Raw genomic sequence first — 17,653 nt, forward strand, 5'->3', positions numbered from 1 at the left:
GTAAACTGAAGGGGGTTTTTAATCCCAAAGATGACTGTCAAAAATTCTCTTCCCCCGTTCAGAAATCTATGACTCAGTACCATATCTCTCCATCAACATATACTCAAAATCAATGCAACCTGCCTGAAAGCTCGAGTAGACCCTTCGGCTCATCTGAAAAAAGGAATCCCATCTTGTTTTGCACACCCCCTCCGGAACCTATTGCTAGCAAAGATTTCCCAGTCCCTCTTCCAGTTCCCCAATCTATTAATACTTTCAAAGTGGACTCTCAAATCACTTTAATCTCATCTTCCTCTCCTTCATCGAAAAGGGGACTGTCTCAATCTCAGAAAGGTAAGGAGCCTATGGTTTCGGCGACCCCTCTAAACTCCCCTATTTCATCCCCGTCAAATTCGATTGGTAGTGACCTGGACTACCTCCTTAGCAAGAAATCGCTTGAGCTCAGACCCCTAACCATTCATAAACCGGGAAAGCCATCATCCCCTCAAATAAGTCCAAACTCTGCAAAAAATATTACAGTGAGAAGGAAAAATAATAGGGGTAGTAGGCATTTCAGAGGAAGGGCTGATGGTGCTGGCAGAGGATTTTGAAATCTCTCTTTAGTAGACGTGCCTATCATTGATATGACGGAAGAAGGGCCTCTTAGAGCAAGTGTGGCCACAAAGCCTTCTAAATGAATTTCATTTTATCCATGAATATAAGGGGGTTGGGGGCTGATCAAAAATTTTTAGCCCTTAAGAATCTTTTTTTTGCAAAACAGCCCAAAATCATTCTAATCCAAGAAACCATGCACAACACTCCTGTATCTATTTCTTATTTCAAAAAAATGCTACCTACTTGGCATATGGTTTCTTTGGAGGAAAATGGTATTTCTGGGGGCCTAGCAGTTTTATGGGACCCCGATTGGATCAAAGCAAGAGCATACAAATGCTTTGCTGGCATTCTCATATCGGCATTTATTAGGGGGAAAGATTGGCCCATAAACATTTTAAACATGTATGCTCCTTACAAAAACAGGATAACATACTAGGAGAAATTTTTTGCATTAGAAATTGTTGATATTGAGTATTTGATGATTGCAGGAGATCTAAATGTCACGCTAAGCTCTGATGAAATATGGGGGAACAGTCGGAAAAAAGATCCTCTTGCTGACCGCATTAGATATGAGTTGCTGCACAAGAATCTTGTTGACATAAATCCGCCTAAAATGATGCCAACATGGGATAATGGAAGAACTGAAGGAGCATATATAGCAAAGAGACTTGATCGTTTCATTCTTCATGAAAGTATAATTGACAGACTAGGCATGCCCTTTACATCAATAGGAAATGATTTTATATCAGACCATAGGCCGATATTCTTAGGATGGAGAGAAAAGGGATTCAGGAAAGGGTATCCCTTTAAATTTAACAGGCTATGTTTGGAAGACATTGATTTCAATGAAGCCATAATTAGACAATGGAAGGAATTATCATCAAAAGAAAATATGCCTCCATTCTTAACTTTTAGAGATAAGCTGGCTTCCATTAGAAATTTTGTAAAAGATTGGCAGTTTAAGAAAAGACAACAAAACAGATCAGCCCTTCGGGAAATTCAGAAGGAATTGGATAACATCTCTGGAAATTTAGTTGCTCACGGTATCCCTTTCAACATGAGATGTCGTATAAAGGAACTGCAAAGGAGGAAATGCAAAATCCTGGAACAAGAAGAGGCATCATGGAGATTAAAGAGCAGGGCAATCTGGCTAAAGGAAGGAGACAGAAATTCAAATTTTTTTCACAGATTTGCAAGCTTAAGAAGAGAAAATAATTCTATATGGAAAATAAAGGATGGAAAGGGAGACTTTCTATACTCAACAAGACATCTCAAGTGAAGCCGTGAGATATTTTGGAAACCAATACAGAAGATCTGATGTTTGCAGGATTCAGGACATTCTATGGGGAGTAGATCTTTTTCCTCAAATGTTTGACGGGGAACAAAATGATTATCTCTTTCAGCCAATAATGGAGGAAGAACTTCTAGGAACCATGAAATCCTTTAAAAAGGATAAATGCCCTGGTCCAGATGGTTGGACGATCGAATTTTTCATCCATTTTTTTTATCTTATCAAACAAGATCTGCTAAGGATGGTTGAGGGCTCAAGAATATCAGGCAGCATCCACCAGATTACCTCATCCACTCATATCGCCCTCATCCCCAAGAAAAAGGAAGCGAAATCTTTTCAAGACTACAGGCCGATATCTCTCTGCAACATTTCATACAAAATCATATCAAAAATTATCGCTGAAAGGTTAAAAGGAACCTTGTCAAAGTATTTAACAAAGGATCAGCATGCTTTTCTGAAAGGAAGAAATATTTTGGACGTTGTTGCTAACACTCAGGAGGTTTTATTTTCCATGCACACCAAAAAAAGTGAAGCTTCCATTTTCAAAATTGATCTCAGAAAGGCATATGATTGCCTTGATTGGGGTTTCATCAGATGCCTTCTTGCAAAGATTGGACTAAGAGCAAACATGATAAACTGGGTAATGACTTGTGTGAAGAAGGTGAACTATGTTGTTATAATAAATGGGATTCCATCTCCTTTTTTCCTAGCTGCCAGGGGTCTGCGCCAAGGATGCCCGCTATCTCCCTTATTGTTTATCTTGGCAATGAACTCTTTAAGCCTGCACATCAATAAGGCAGTTAGTGAAAACATGTGTCACCCACTGAGGATCTGCAGGAACAATTATATATCGCATAATCTATTTGTTGATGATATACTTATTTTTGGAATGCTTTGCAGGCTCACTTGGTTATGCTTATATGATATCCTCAAAAAGTTCCAAAGGGCCACAGGCTTACAAATAAATGAGTCCAAATCTGCTCTCTTTCATAATGATGGCAATCTGGAATTAATAGAGTGGATATCCTCTCTCTTTGGGATAGAGGCGCGGTCCATCAATCAGGGAATGAAATATTTAGGATTCCAGCTAAAAGCAAAAGGATACTCTAAAATGGACTGGCAATGGATAATAGAAAGATACTACAAAAAGATTTCAGTATGGGAATACAAATGCCTTTCAATGGCAGGAAGAGTCATTCTGGCTCAATCAGTTCTAACTCAACTCGCAGTATATTGGGCGCATCTCTTTTTTCTTCCAGCAAGCATTATTCAGAAAATGAACAAGATAACAACTAATTTTATTTGGGGTGGCCAGGCTGAGAAAAGAAAATATCACTTGTCTAAGTTATCAGCCATCTCGTTGCCAAAAAATCTTGGGGGATGGGGGCTGCTGGACCTGCGGAGTTTTGGAAAGGCCCTTCTATGCAAATCCCTATGGAGAGGGATTTTCGGAGAGGGTCCATGGAGCAATACCATAAAAAAGAAGTATATGGGCAGTAAGGATATCTCATACTGGTTCAGGTTGGGAAGGATCGGATCCATTTATGGTTCAGCAATATGGCTAAGTTTTCGTAAGATAGAAGGGTTTTTCTTAAAGAATCTGATTTGGAGTTTCCAAACTGGTAGCAAGATTCTCATAGGACTTGATACTTTCTTGAGCGGACAGGAGGAAATCATCTTGCCTGAGACACTCCTTAACTTTTTCCACAGAAAAGGTTATTTTACTTGGGACAAACTTATTGCAGAATGGCATGGACCCTTCCCTATTTGGAAAGAAGATGGCAATATGGGGATGACTGAGAATGTAGCAAGACAGTGGAAGAATTTAAAAGTTTGTCTGAGGAACTGCGGAATACATCGCTCCTTAGATATCGATGTCCTAACATGGAAAGATATGAAAGGGATATCCCAGGTACGAGTAAAGGATATTTACCTGAATCTGATAACCTCAAGAAATGCCATTCCCAGCTCTATTTTTCCATCAACTTTCTGGAAATCAGGATGCCTCTCCAAATCTATTTTTTTCTCGTGGCTGGTATTCCACAATAAAAACTTATCTTGGGAAAATTTTAAAAAGAGGGGCTGGCAAGGTCTGGGTCTCTGCTCAATTTGCAAATCTGAGGATGAAACAAACTGTCATATGTTCCTTCTCTGTCAGAAAACGCAGCAGATTTGGCAAGCTCTGGAAATTTTATATGGATTCCCTCATGCTTCTCACACATCTATACAAGAGGCTTTTGTTTGGTGGAGCAGGCAAAAGGAATCTTGGAGGCCGATTTTTATCATTACCTTATGGTGCATATGGAGATGGAGGAACAACAAAATTTTTAAGGAAAGTAAGGAGCCTTTCATGGGAATCATCCAAAGCATATCTTTTCTTTTTGATTCCTTACTTGAAAAGCCTCCCAAGGAAAAAAGATTAAATCTCAACATGGATGATCTGTTTCATAACATGTTCCCGAAAGCGTTCTTTGATGGAGCTCCACAAAAAAACTCTTGTGGCTGTGGAATCCACATCATCATGGATGAAAATACTCAATTTCTTATTTCGTGGATGTTAGACTCTCTCATAAAACAATAATAAATCCAAACATCAATTAATTAATTAAATATTCCAAGTTAGGAATTTGTGCCTAACTCTTGGGTTGTTCCTCTAAGATAGGAGTTAGTTTAGGTAACTCCTATACTGGTGTGTCTGGTGAGAAATTATCTCAACCAAAGGAGAAATTATCTCAACCAAAGGTGTCTAAGATAGCACGCACTATCTTGAGAACACTGTCTCTCATCTATTTATTTGTAACACCATATTCAATTATTTTTGTAATGGGTAATGAGAGAGAATACCTGAGGAAGCATGAGGCTTCAGCCTTTTTCCATCAATATTGTGTCTTTAATTTTTATATGTGTTTTTCTGTAATTTGTGTGAGTTAATCTCATTTTCATTATGTGGTATCGGAGCTCTTGTTTGTGAAATCTGCCACTGTCAAATTGTATGGCTCCACTTTATCAGACGCTCTTTTATACAACAAAGCGCGTATCACTGCGTCCTGTCCCGATTCTACTCCAAGAAGCCCCGCCACAAGCCGCTTAGCAGTGTTAGATTGGAGTTGAGCGTTGGCGCCCACATAACCAGTAAGTCCGACGTAGGGGACCACGTAACTTGCGAGCAGATAGCTGAAAGATCTAGCTGGGGCCGTGGAAAACCGGTCACGGTTTTTTTCAAAGCCCTGAGATGACCAACTTCCTGGTACGCAAATTCTAAGATGACTTCACGAACAACTGAATCGAGGTGAGCCAGCTGCGCGCCAATGGGAGGCGGTCCGCCCTCTGGAAGCTCAGGTGCAACATGATCCAGCCCATAACCCGCTGCTGACGTAGGTACTGACTCCAGCTCTTGAAACTCATTGCTTTGATTTGTGAATACTTTTGGTTTGGGAGGAACCTTCGAGAAAGCATTCAAAATCCTGGAGAAAAGCTTTACAACCTTGTCACACTCTCTTGGATCATAAAACCAAATTCCAATCACTTCCTGGTTTGCATTGCGATAGAGTAAATAAGGAAGATTTATTTCGTATTCAAAATCGCTGAGTAGATCCTCCACCAAATTCTCCGCACTACGCCGGTTCATAACGATGAACTGAAACCGTGGCTGGGTCCTCCTCTTGACAACAAATAGAGGTCCCTCGACATCCTTGCGACTCCATTGGCTGAGCTCCATGTTGAAGTCGTAGAGAGTGACATGGCCGGCGGTGGCGAGAATTTCTTCGACATGGCAGTCGATCCGCTGCAGAACCGTGAGGTTGGAGTCATTGGTGACCTACTGGCTCAACTGGGGGATTATTTTACCGTTCTGAGACATTTGGCCTATTGCCTGTGCTGAAGCTTCTGTTCCTTCCCTGGACTTCGCTTGTTTTACCTGTCGTCAATTCACCAATCATCCGAGCATTCGTCGCTTGTTTTACATAAAGCGATGCACAAGTTCTAATGGCATAAGAAAATATATTTTATTACTTTTCATTACAATAATAAAATATGTTATAGTCCTTGGTGATATGTAAAAGAAACACTTTGGAGGATTTAAATGCATAAGTCACGTTGGGTAAGGAAAAGGTAAAGTTGTTTATTAATTTGTTTTTGGAGAGATAAGGAGTGGAATATGGTTGAGTGAAAGTTAAGCGGAGCTGAAATTGAAATTGAAAAGTGTATTTTTTAATTATAGTGTTTTTTGGGGAGAAATAAGGTGAGCTTTATAAAAATATTTTTTAAAGCTTTGTAATGGAGTGATAAGGTGAGCTTTTTAAAAGTATTTTTTTTAAAGCTTTGTAATGGAGTGATAAGGTGAGCTTTTTAAAAGTATTTTTTTAAAGCTTTGTCATGGAGTAATAAGGGTGATGTTTTGAAATCTTTGGAGTGATAAATTTTTTCAATGGAAGGCTCACTGGTGTAGGAGGTTGAGTCAGGTTTTTGAACGCATTTTCTTCCAAATTTGTGAGTGTCAGATTCACATTGTTTGAGAAAGCTTCAATTGCAATGTTGTGAAGCTGAGCAATTATGTACTCCAAAGTTTAATAAAGACATAACTTTTTGTGGTGATTGTGTCCAAGATCCGCCCGAAATTGAATAAGGGGATCTTAGGTACACCATGTGTATTTGTGATGGCGAGTGTTTTTATGGCTTCATGTTGTTGCATTTTTATTTGTGTCTAGTTTTGACACATAAATGATCTCATTTACCACACATAAAGTTCAATGCAAGCAAGCACAACACCTGTAACAAAATAGCTGCAAGGAAGGATAATTAAGCTCAACACATGCATTTGCGTCACTACAACAAATAATCAAAGTTTTCAACATCGACATTCTACTTCAACAAGAAAATTCAATCAAGTTAATGAATTTGTAAACTTCAATGTTTCAAAGCAAAGTCTACATCAACATTCTTGCAACCAAATTTAAGAACTTGTAAATCAAATTCCAATTACATTGAATTGTACGGGTGCATTCTCGGTTGAAACTGACACCCATGTTTTGATTTGATCAGAAGTCAAGCACGTCAATTCTCTTCAACTTAGTCAAATTAAGACAAGTGAATTCCTTGTTTTATGTGAGTCATTAAAACCATTGTAAGCTTTTTTGGGTGCATTTTCGACAGTGTTCGACACTCAAGTGAGTCCATGAATTTTAACTCCAAAGCAAACAAGCAACAAGTTCACATCTCTTGCAAGATCAAATTCATCAAGCGAGCGTGAATTCCAAAGTTTAAGCAAGAAATTTCTACAACTCTAGCAAGTGTTCTCAGCAAGTGCAATAAGCAACAAATCAAGCGAGCGTGCCATTCAAGTCCCATAGCAAGCGAGCCTGTCATTCAAGTAAAGTGAAACAGTTCAAAGCACGACATCTACGACAAGAGAGCCTAACTTCAAGTGAGCAAGTTCAGATGGCGCAACATATTCAGTTGTTAAACATTCTTCACAGTTTGATCATCTCCAGTGATGAAGACATGGTGCACATCAGCAAAGAAACTCTTGCTGATATTTCACGACATCTACAACAAACACATGAAACCATTGAGCTTCTTCAACTTGAGTCCCAACTTCAAAGGAATGAATTGCAAGAAAAGAGTGATACTTTCAAGTCTTTGAACCATCCAGATGATAAGTCATTCATCCCAACAACTTCAAGTGTCGAAGTTGTTCATGATCAAATTCAAATTTCTTCCAAACCCATCATCAAGCCCTGGGAAGAGATTCAAAATAACAAGAATCGACGAGGCTTAGGATATGTCACTGATGACACCAACTTACATATCCCAGATTATTCCAAGCCAGTTAAGTTTGTGAGTGCAGGATTTCTTGAACCACTCACCTCAGCAGGTTCTGAGAAAGTTGCCGACAATCAGAATTGCACGCAACCTGAAGTTGAAGTTCAACCAAAGTGTTCTCATTGTCAAAGAACTGGTCATATGGAAGATCAATGTTTTGATCTCCATCCGTGTTGCCATTGTGGCAAGCCCAATCATTCCTCAGAAAAATGTCACAACCCACACAAATCAGCCAGATTGAAGATACATTATGAATGGATTGATCCTTGGGAATGGTCATCCACAGTCAAACGATTGTCTCAGTTCTACAACCGACTACAATCACACATAGTGCAGCCAGCAGTGAACAGATGACGGTACTCTCATGCAGTTGAATGAGGGAGTACAACAGTGAAACTCTCCTACACCTGAAGGGGGGAGTTCAAATATATTTTGGAGAATATTGTCTCTCCTTTCAGCTGACAAAGGGGGGAAATGTCAATGAAATTGACAAGTGGTTGTCAGACTGAAATTCTCAACAACATCAGCGAAGTAGTCAGTGGGCATCTTCATCAGCCAGTGGGCATTTGTCATCAGCAGTGAGCATCAGCAAATTCGCCAGTGGGCGATCGACAGCCAACGCAGCAGTGAGCAGCTTTCATCATAGCAAAAGCAACATTGAGTTGTTTTTCGACATCATCAGCCAGTGGGCGTTCATCAAATTGTGTCAGTGGACACCGGATGTTGTTTTCAAGCAAAGGACAGTTGGATCCTTTTGTGGCTTGGCACGTGATGGAGTTGTCAAGCAACATTCAGAGATGAATCAGGCATGCAGCTGATTCATGTTCTCTTCAGATTTGAGTTTTTTCCAGCATCCAGTTTTGGCGGTTTTTTCAGGCAATGTTTTTGAGGATCAACATGAGAACTTGGAAGATGGTTCTCGTTCTTATTTTTGGATTTATCATTGAGGGGGGGAATGTTAGACTCTCTCATAAAACAATAATAAATCCAAAAATAAATTAATTAATTAAATATTCCAAGTTAGGAATTTGTGCCTAACTCTTGGGTTGTTCCTCTAAGATAGGAGTTAGTTTAGGTAACTCCTATATTGGTGTGTCTGGTGAGAAATTATCTCAACCAAAGGAGAAATTATCTCAACCAAAGGTGTCTAAGATAGCACGCACTATCTTGAGAACACTGTCTCTCATCTATTTATTTGTAACACCATATTCAATTATTTTTGTAATGGGTAATGAGAGAGAATACCTGAGGAAGCATGAGGCTTCAGCCTTTTTCCGTCAATATTGTGTCTCTAATTTTTATATGTGTTTTTCTGTAATTTGTGTGAGTTAATCTCATTTTCATTAGTGGAATTGAGGAAAAGGATCCAGCTGCAAAGCGGAGGCGATGGCTCTCGTGGGGCTTCTCTCTTTCTATTTCTTCTTTAACATCCAGTCCGTCTCAATATTTGGGGATTCCAAAGTAATGGTTGATTTTGTTCTGGGAAAAATCCATATTAGCAATCCTCACCTTGCAGGTTGGATGAACAGGATTGTTTTCCTATGGGAAAGGATGGAAGGATGTTCCATACAACACATTTACAGGTTACAGAACAAAAAGGCAGACAGTTTATCAAAGGAAGGTCTGTTAACAGCTCCAGGTATATGGCACATGAAGGTAATTTCAGACAAGCAAGTGTTCTCTATCACATAATTTTCTTTACCTGATGCATAATATCATCTCGCTGGTGTCAGGTATGTTTTGTCAATTTTGTCCTCATTATGATTTTGTCAATCACTTTTTGGATTTTGCGCTGTTTCCTCCACGGAGGATCTTAGTACTCCAAATGTTTGTATTTACAAAATATCGTCTTCGAGGCCTCTATTACAGAGAAATGGCTATCTTTCTGGATGATCATCAGATTTATGTTTTTGGGGATTTCTATCCTCTTTCTCAGGTTTTTTTTGTAACAGATTGCCCTTTAGTCCATTCCTAGCTCATATGCAGTTTCTATCTGGCGAATGTATTTTTGATTATTATATTCCTTATATAATATAATTACGCTTTTTCATTCTTAAAAAAATAAATAAAAATAAAAAATAAAAAAATTGCTGCATTAAATATGCTCTGTGTTGAGTGGTGCCAACTTTTAATAAATCCTTCTGTGCAAGTTACATTACCTTCAAAGAATATGCAGGCTCCATTTGTCTATTTTCCTGTGTGTTGATTTTTGTTGTTGTGGAGTTCTTTCTACGCTATCAAACAAACTGGTTTTTTCATCTGTTGTGAAGCTGGTTGTCGTTATCATTTCGACTTCGTGTGAGTGCTTTCAGGTACTTACCTATATTTTTTTTTCTTTAAAAGTTTTCAGTTTGCAAATCTTGGTTTTTCTTCTTGTTGCTGCTATTACTAGTTTGTTTGAGAGGCTTAATAAAAACATGGTCTCATTAATGGTAGGCGTAACCTGAGCCTCAGTAATGTTATGGTCTCAGTAATGGTAGGTATCGGTTGTTGTTTGAGTAGATCATTCAATAGTGGAATGGTATAAGAATTAAGAAAATTTCAAATTTCTTAATAATAAGAAGAATAATTACGTATTTCACTTTTCACTAATTAGATATATGGTTATTAATAAGTAGTATTTTAAGTTAATAATTAGAATTGGTAAATGTGAAAATATAATCAATATTTAGAAATGCATGGAATTTATTATTGAAATTTTCATCTAGCTATATGAAGAGACCACCTTTGATTCCTAACCAAAAAATAAATATTAAAAAAATTAAAGGAAAAAAATGTGCATAAAGGAGGATATCTATATGAAGAGACCACTTTTCATTCTAACCAAAAAATAAATATTAAAAAAATTAAAGAAAAAAATGTGCATAAAAGAGGATATCTATTTATGAAAAAATAATCCTGCTATTTTTAAAATAATTATTTCGCTGGATTTAAATAATGATTTAGGTAGGAAAGAATAACATTTCCATTTACTAGTTAATCAAATTTTCAGAAATTATGAATAGCCTCCACTATTTTTAATATTAAATTTAGTTAATAATCTTTAATAAAGACTAAAATTGTCTCGTACGATTAAGAAAGGTCTAATATGTAAATTAGATAATAAGGTAAAAGTCTAAAAAGAGTTTAAAAAAAATGATAAGTATTAAATGTGTGACAAATTTAAGGTCATGGGAGTTAGTTATTGAACCGGCTGCATCTTATGAGTCTATCATGTAAACTTGGAAGCTAGCGATGTTGGGATTATGATGCCTTGTGATTTTATTATGTAAGCTTAGAAAGTGCGCATGAGGCAATTGTTGTTCTAGAGCATTTATAAAATTAAGGCTACTAAAAAATCTATGATGGCTTGAAACATGAGAGTCATTGGGGTGATGATTTCTCATAAGTTTATCATGTGAACTTCCAAGTTAGTCACAAGACCTCTTTCCACTAATATTAAAGGATTATAAGAGATAACTGAGGTGTTTTTTATAACAAAGTATGAAGGAGATGCATAATTTCTTCCATTCTAAATATAGAGTTGACAAGTCACATAAATCGATAAATCTAGAGTTAAGATTGATCTACGCTATTGGGCCACCAATTAAGATTGAACATCTCTTATATATATATATATATATATATATATCTATCTATGAGAGATGTTCTATGTTAATTGGTGACCCAATAACGTAGAGAAATCTATAAGGATTTCATCCCTCTTGGTGAGTGATAATTCTAGATTTAAGATTGATTTACGGTATTGGGCCACCAATTAAGATCGAACATCTCTCATATGGTTATATATATATATATATAAAGAAGGACTTCATCCCTCTCAATTAGTGATAATCTAGAGTTAAGATTGATCTATGCTAGTGAACCACCAATTAAGGTTGAACATCTTTCATATGGTAAGGGGTAAGCATCTCTAGTCCTCATAAGCCACGAGGTTTTGAAAAGAACCAAGTGAATCTTTGAAGAGATTAAAGCATCATCATCCAATCTCATAACATGAAGAGCATCTAAATAGAAAAGGAGTGGACTTGGAAAATGAGATTGTGTTAAGGAACATAGTACTTTATCTCAATGTGAAGTCGTTAGGAGCAAACTCCAAGCTAGTGAGAGGGACCCTTGGGTTGCAAGGTAGCTAAAATCTAGTGTACTCAGGGATTGGATGAGCCCATCACTATGTTGGAGACATGAGTCCAAGAAGTGCTAAAGTTTGGAAGAAATAGGCTTTTTAAGTCTATTCCATGTAAATCAAAGGGAGGATATGTAAATATCAATACAAATACCCTTATTTATCTCATTCTTAGAGAGTGTAATCAATTTCATCACCTGGTGGAATAATTATTGGGTGTCAGAAAAGAATATTGAGGAATGGTGTTAATAGCTCCCCTCATTTTCAATATCATTCTTTTTTTCTATTTAATCCATGGGACATGGATATGTTAAAAAATAAAGGTTAAAGTCCAAAATTTGTTTAGGTTTACAGATTTTGTTACCATCATTGCAATCGAGAAGAAGTTATTCCGACGCTGGACAGAAATTGTCTTTTACCCATTAAAAGAAGATGATTTTTTTAATGTCAAACTGGTATTCATGAACTTATATTGTCATGATGCAGTTAGGGCATTCAGCTATACACACCAAAATTAAGAATCATGTGGACATTTACCATTTTGTTCACATATCTAAATGTGGGTTAGACTTTGCTTTTCTGAATTTGACAATTAAATCAGTACCTAGTACAGTCAAAAACATTTGAGAAACTCGATTAATTCGCTAATCTCAATTTTTTTGTGCATTTGTGTACCAAATTCATAAACTTCTTTTATAGATATGGATAGATTTTCAAAAGATTTGGATTAAGAGAAAACTATAATAATTCTATGTGAAAAAACACTATTAAGTATTCAAGTTAATACTTCTAATCTATCATTTTTTGCAAACTTAAAACAATTCAATGATCTGCAGTGAGTATACTTAATATAGTATGAACTTTATATTAAATAGTGATATTCCTTAAAAGTTAAAAATATTATGTTATTAGATTGATTTTAAAAAATATTACTGAATATTATTTTTTAAGCATTAGACATTACATTATTTGCCGAAATTTAACCATAAAAAAAATAAAAATAAATAAATAAATAAATCAACTATAAGAGTTTCCAATTTGTTTATTTTTCATTACAATAATCTCAAATAAATTAAACTTTTATAAGTATTTAAATTATTAACAAATTTCATTATTTAATATTTTAAACATTATTTTATAACAAAAAAAAATTAGTGTAAATAGTTATCATACCTAAACCATATTTGACTTTTCTTAATATCTCTAATATTATTATTTCATTCATTTAAATATAACCCTCTACAAGAATTCAAACTTGAGATCCCTCAAAACTAAAACCAAACTATATAGTAACATTTGTTTCATTTTCTATTTGATTCAATGTCTAGAAACATTACATACTAGTATTGATTTCATTTATTACTTGATTGAATGTAGAAACACTTTTTTATTATTATGAAATAATAGAATCTTGAGAAATTTTGAATTTATCTACATATCTCATAACTATTTTAATATCCAATCTCCCCCTTTTTCTTTATTTAATTTTTAAAATTAAAAATTTCAAATGCAAGAACTACTATGATACCAAGTTTTTCTTTCCTATTCAACTTTTGAAAATAACAAATCTCAAATCTTGTAGTTACTTAAAATGGAATTTCATTTTTCCATATCAATATTTTTTTTTGTTAATTAAATATATTTTTGGATATCTTCTTAATTTCCTCTCTAAAATATGTAAATTTGGAGAGAAACATTTATAGTTTTTATTTTCCATAAAATTTGAAATTTATATGATATTTTTATGTTTATTTAATAATTATAGAAATAAATCAATTCATATATATATCAGTGTCTTTCACCAAATATTTTAATATAATATGTTATTACACTAATATTTATGTTTGGTTGAGCTTAGTGATTACAATATAGATTATCGCTCTAAATATCTTGGCTTGCAAGCCATTTTACTAGTCATTGTGATTAAATTTTAGTTTCAAATTAATTTTTATTCTATTGTGAAAGATGGATCAATGTTTCAATAAAGAAAATTCTAGACACATAGGCATGAGTACTCTAGTAGAATCATTTGTCACATAAATCTATGTGTTCGTCATGAATGAAGTTGAAACAAAGCTTCTGAATGTAGTTGACAACCACCAAAATGTGTTTGATTGGTTCCCCACCTAGAGAATTTATACTTACGATAGTTCATGTATGTATCGTAGGTGCAAGTAGAATGTAAAGGCATGTCACTCTGTTGTGAAGGTAAATCCCCTCTGCAAACAGAAGCGATCCCTCTAGCCTAATGAATGGGTCTAGCAACAAACTAAACAAACTAACATACACTTTCCTAGTTTATGTCTAACAGATGTAGAGAGAAGCAGAAACCTACCTCTCTCTAATGATAATTGCTCAATCCTTTGGAATGACTTTGAATATTTCACTTCAGGGCTCGATCCTTACTTGTTCTTCACGTCCGAGTACCTGCAATGAATATCAAAGAGCTGTGCAAGATATAAGAGCATATATGACATACATAACACATAAAATACTTAATAGATCAAGGAGTATTAAGCTAAAAACATAAACATGTACACAATTACGGAAAGTGAACATCAGATGTATATATTGATAAGCTAAAAAGGGAAGCATACAACCTATGCCTTGATGTTGGAGACCTCCTTTTGGGGGATGTCCAAGTCTAAGCAAATACTCTTCAAGCACTCCTTCTCCAAGCTAGAATGGGTAGTATGTAAGCATAATATCAGCATAGGGATGCAACCATCAATTACCAACCATTTGGGGATGGAAGGGAGTGAATTTATAGGAAGGGAAAGGGAGTTAAGGATCCACAAAAGAGGGAGGAAGGTCTACATCTCAAAGGGAAATCCCATGATGATGAGATCAAGTTTTCCAAATGGGAGAGATTGACCACATCAAGAACAACCAATATCCAACTCATTGTTCTCGAAGGTTCTAATGCACAAAGCTTCTCCTCCATTTTGGGAAACCCTGTCAGGTGAGGTTCAACGCGGGTTTTCCTATCAAAACCTATGTTGGTAGCACTAGTGTATAATTATTCAACCTACCATCAACATGAGCAGGCAATGGAGCAAAGCGCGTTGATGTTAAAACTTAGGTTTTTAGTTAACCTTCTTCAAGATGGATTCAAGGCAGTTTTCCTTTGATTCTTCAGGGAGATTTTGGTCTGTATATTATGATGGATACGCTGCATAGTAGTCAATGTTTTTGCACCTCAGGATATGGAACAAGAAGTGAATAATAGGTATGACAAAATACTGTGTAATAGATGCCCCCTAAAGCATGAAGGTAGAACGGACAGTGATGGCTAAGATGCTTTAAAAGCTAGTGCAAGGACTAGAAAAACACTCTTAGGAGACCTGCAAATCAAGAATATACATATACATATACATATACATATCTGTCATATCTGATAAAAATGCATGGTGATACATGAATAGGCATCTGATGATACATGAATCCACGACATGGACATAGCCATCCGAGTAGAAGGGATCATGTGTATGGATCCACAGTATGGTCACAACCATCCGAACAGAGGAAAACATGTGTGCAATCATGAATAACTCATAACTCCACGCAAGTTGGATTTTATCAAATAGAATGTAGGGTCTTACACTCCATCTCGACTCTATCAATGTACAAATTCTAACATGTGAATAGAGGTGTCAAAGTCAAACATGATAGAAAACCACCTGATTACCAGTGAATGATGCAAACCATTAACAGGCACGAGAGAAACCACCAATAATGACAATGGTTCTCAAGGTACAATCAACACAATCCACGAATGCGAATAATGAAGCTAAAGTTGAACACTCGTGGAATCATTCGATCGAAGGTCAATGATGTAAACCTGTCATCAAATGTGAATAACTTGTCATTGAGGCATGCAGGCTCTAAAGAAATTGAAGGGAGTTTCTAGATCATCTTCCACTTAATGAGTTAAAGTCGACAGGAAGTTATTTGTTGAAAGAGGGCCATAATGAATCCCACATCATCGACACGAAACAAAAGGATGTAGTAGAGTAGATAAGTGTGATCCAAGACTATGGCAGAAAGTCAGACAATGCATAGGTGGTAAAGAACTACAGATAGGACTTCTCTTGAAAATATCGGCGACACGACTCTGGAGTTTGGCAACATTTGACCCAACATAGGATTAGAAGTCATGATGACAAAATGGTATAATCAGAGGAGAGGAAAAATGGATTTCCGAAACCCAGGAAGGCAAGTGACTAAGTGAGGATGTCCCAAACTTGACATGAGTAATTGATGAGTGTCATGTTCAAGAGCAACATGCTGCCTTTGTAAAAATACAGGAGATGATCCCTTTCACTTTTCCCCCCACCATTTCTAGCAAGTACCCCATATATTTTTTATCGCAAGATTGAAGGGGATAACATATGCTTGTCATATAAGTTCATCCTTCGGATGAATCCATCCTAGTAAGTTTTACGAGCCCTAGGAAGGAGAACTGGCTCTCGTCATGGCAATAGGTCCCACGTAGTTTAAGTTTTACGAGTCCGACAAAGGGGTAAATCGACATCTTTTTCATGTTTAGAGAGTTTGAAAAAGAGAAAAAAAGGGAAACTACAAAGATCCCTTTTCGTAGATAGTCTCTCGAATCTGAAAAGGTAGAAAACAATATTCAAGAGAACCTCTTAGCCATTTTCGAATAAGGTATTCCTTTTTCGTACAATACTCTATCTCAGTCCAGAAAAGGTTTATTCTTATACTAAGTAGACATCTTTTCATTTACTTTTACGAGTTCAAAAAGACAAGTGCTTGGCAATATTTTCATATTTTTGGAGTCTGAAAAGAGCTAAAAAGAGGACTCCTCCTGGAGGAACAAGTGGTATAAAAGGATAGTGATTGGTTCTGGTCATGATGGAATTCGCACTCATCACAGATGTTCCTCAGGCAAGGGTAAAACAATCAATTGAAAATGCATGATTAGACAAAGATATGTTGACGATGGAATGAAAAAACCAAGGCTCATCTGGAAAAAATAGGCTGATAAAACGATAATCACGAGAGGTAAAAAGGGAAATTGTTTCATTTTTACACAAGATTGAAACATGGGAAACTATGCTTGAGTATATTTGAGGATGGTTTAATTTTTTCACAAGCTTGAAACATGAGAAAAAACTATTTTTAGATTTGGTTTCATTTTTACACAAGCTTGAAACGGAAACAAACTATGCTTAGATTTGGTTTCACTTTTACACAAGCTTGAAAACGAAACAAACTATGCTTGGATTTGGTTTCATTTTTGCACAAGCTTGAAACAAAGATAAATTATTCTTGAGATGAGTTTGCATGCCCCCAACATAATGACTCAATTCGAGGTACATCCCCCCAAGCTTCATTTCATTCACCTAAGTAGACTACGGGTTACTAACAGGTGGATGGAATGAAGGTTCACTTACGAGATCAAGTGAAAGACTCGACTAGGATTTTATGAGATCTAATCAAAGACTTGAATTGGAACGGGATTTATTTCATTTTTTAACGATCTTGAAATAGGAAAAGAACCATGCTCATGACACCTTGTTTCATTATTTAACGAGATTGACACAAGTAAAGGAGCTCTGCTCTGGAGACCTATTTCATTTTTTAACGAGGTTGACATAGTAAAAAAAAGTATCCTCATGGGAACCTATTTCATTTTTTAGTTAGATTGAAATAGTAAAATAACTATCCTCATGACCCTTGTTTCATTTTTTAACGAGCTTGATACAAGACAAGGAACTCTGCTCAAAACCCTTGATCACATACCAAAAGAGGCCATGGATTCTAAGAGGTTCTCATCAGATGGGAGAAAAACACTCTGG

The 17,653-nt window shown here is 36.1% G+C and overlaps 1 pseudogene; it reads right to left on the reverse strand.

Annotated features, from left to right (window-relative positions):
* Window positions 1-4,943: 4,943 nt before the first annotated feature.
* Window positions 4,944-5,830, reverse strand: LOC149192194 (mRNA-decapping enzyme-like protein pseudogene; annotated as a pseudogene).
* Window positions 5,831-17,653: the final 11,823 nt, after the last annotated feature.

Source organism: Pinus tabuliformis, chromosome 2_2 (assembly GCF_031772625.1).
Source record: "Pinus tabuliformis cultivar Carrire ecotype Pingquan chromosome 2_2, CPIR1, whole genome shotgun sequence".
Classification (NCBI taxonomy): domain Eukaryota; kingdom Viridiplantae; phylum Streptophyta; class Pinopsida; order Pinales; family Pinaceae; genus Pinus; species Pinus tabuliformis.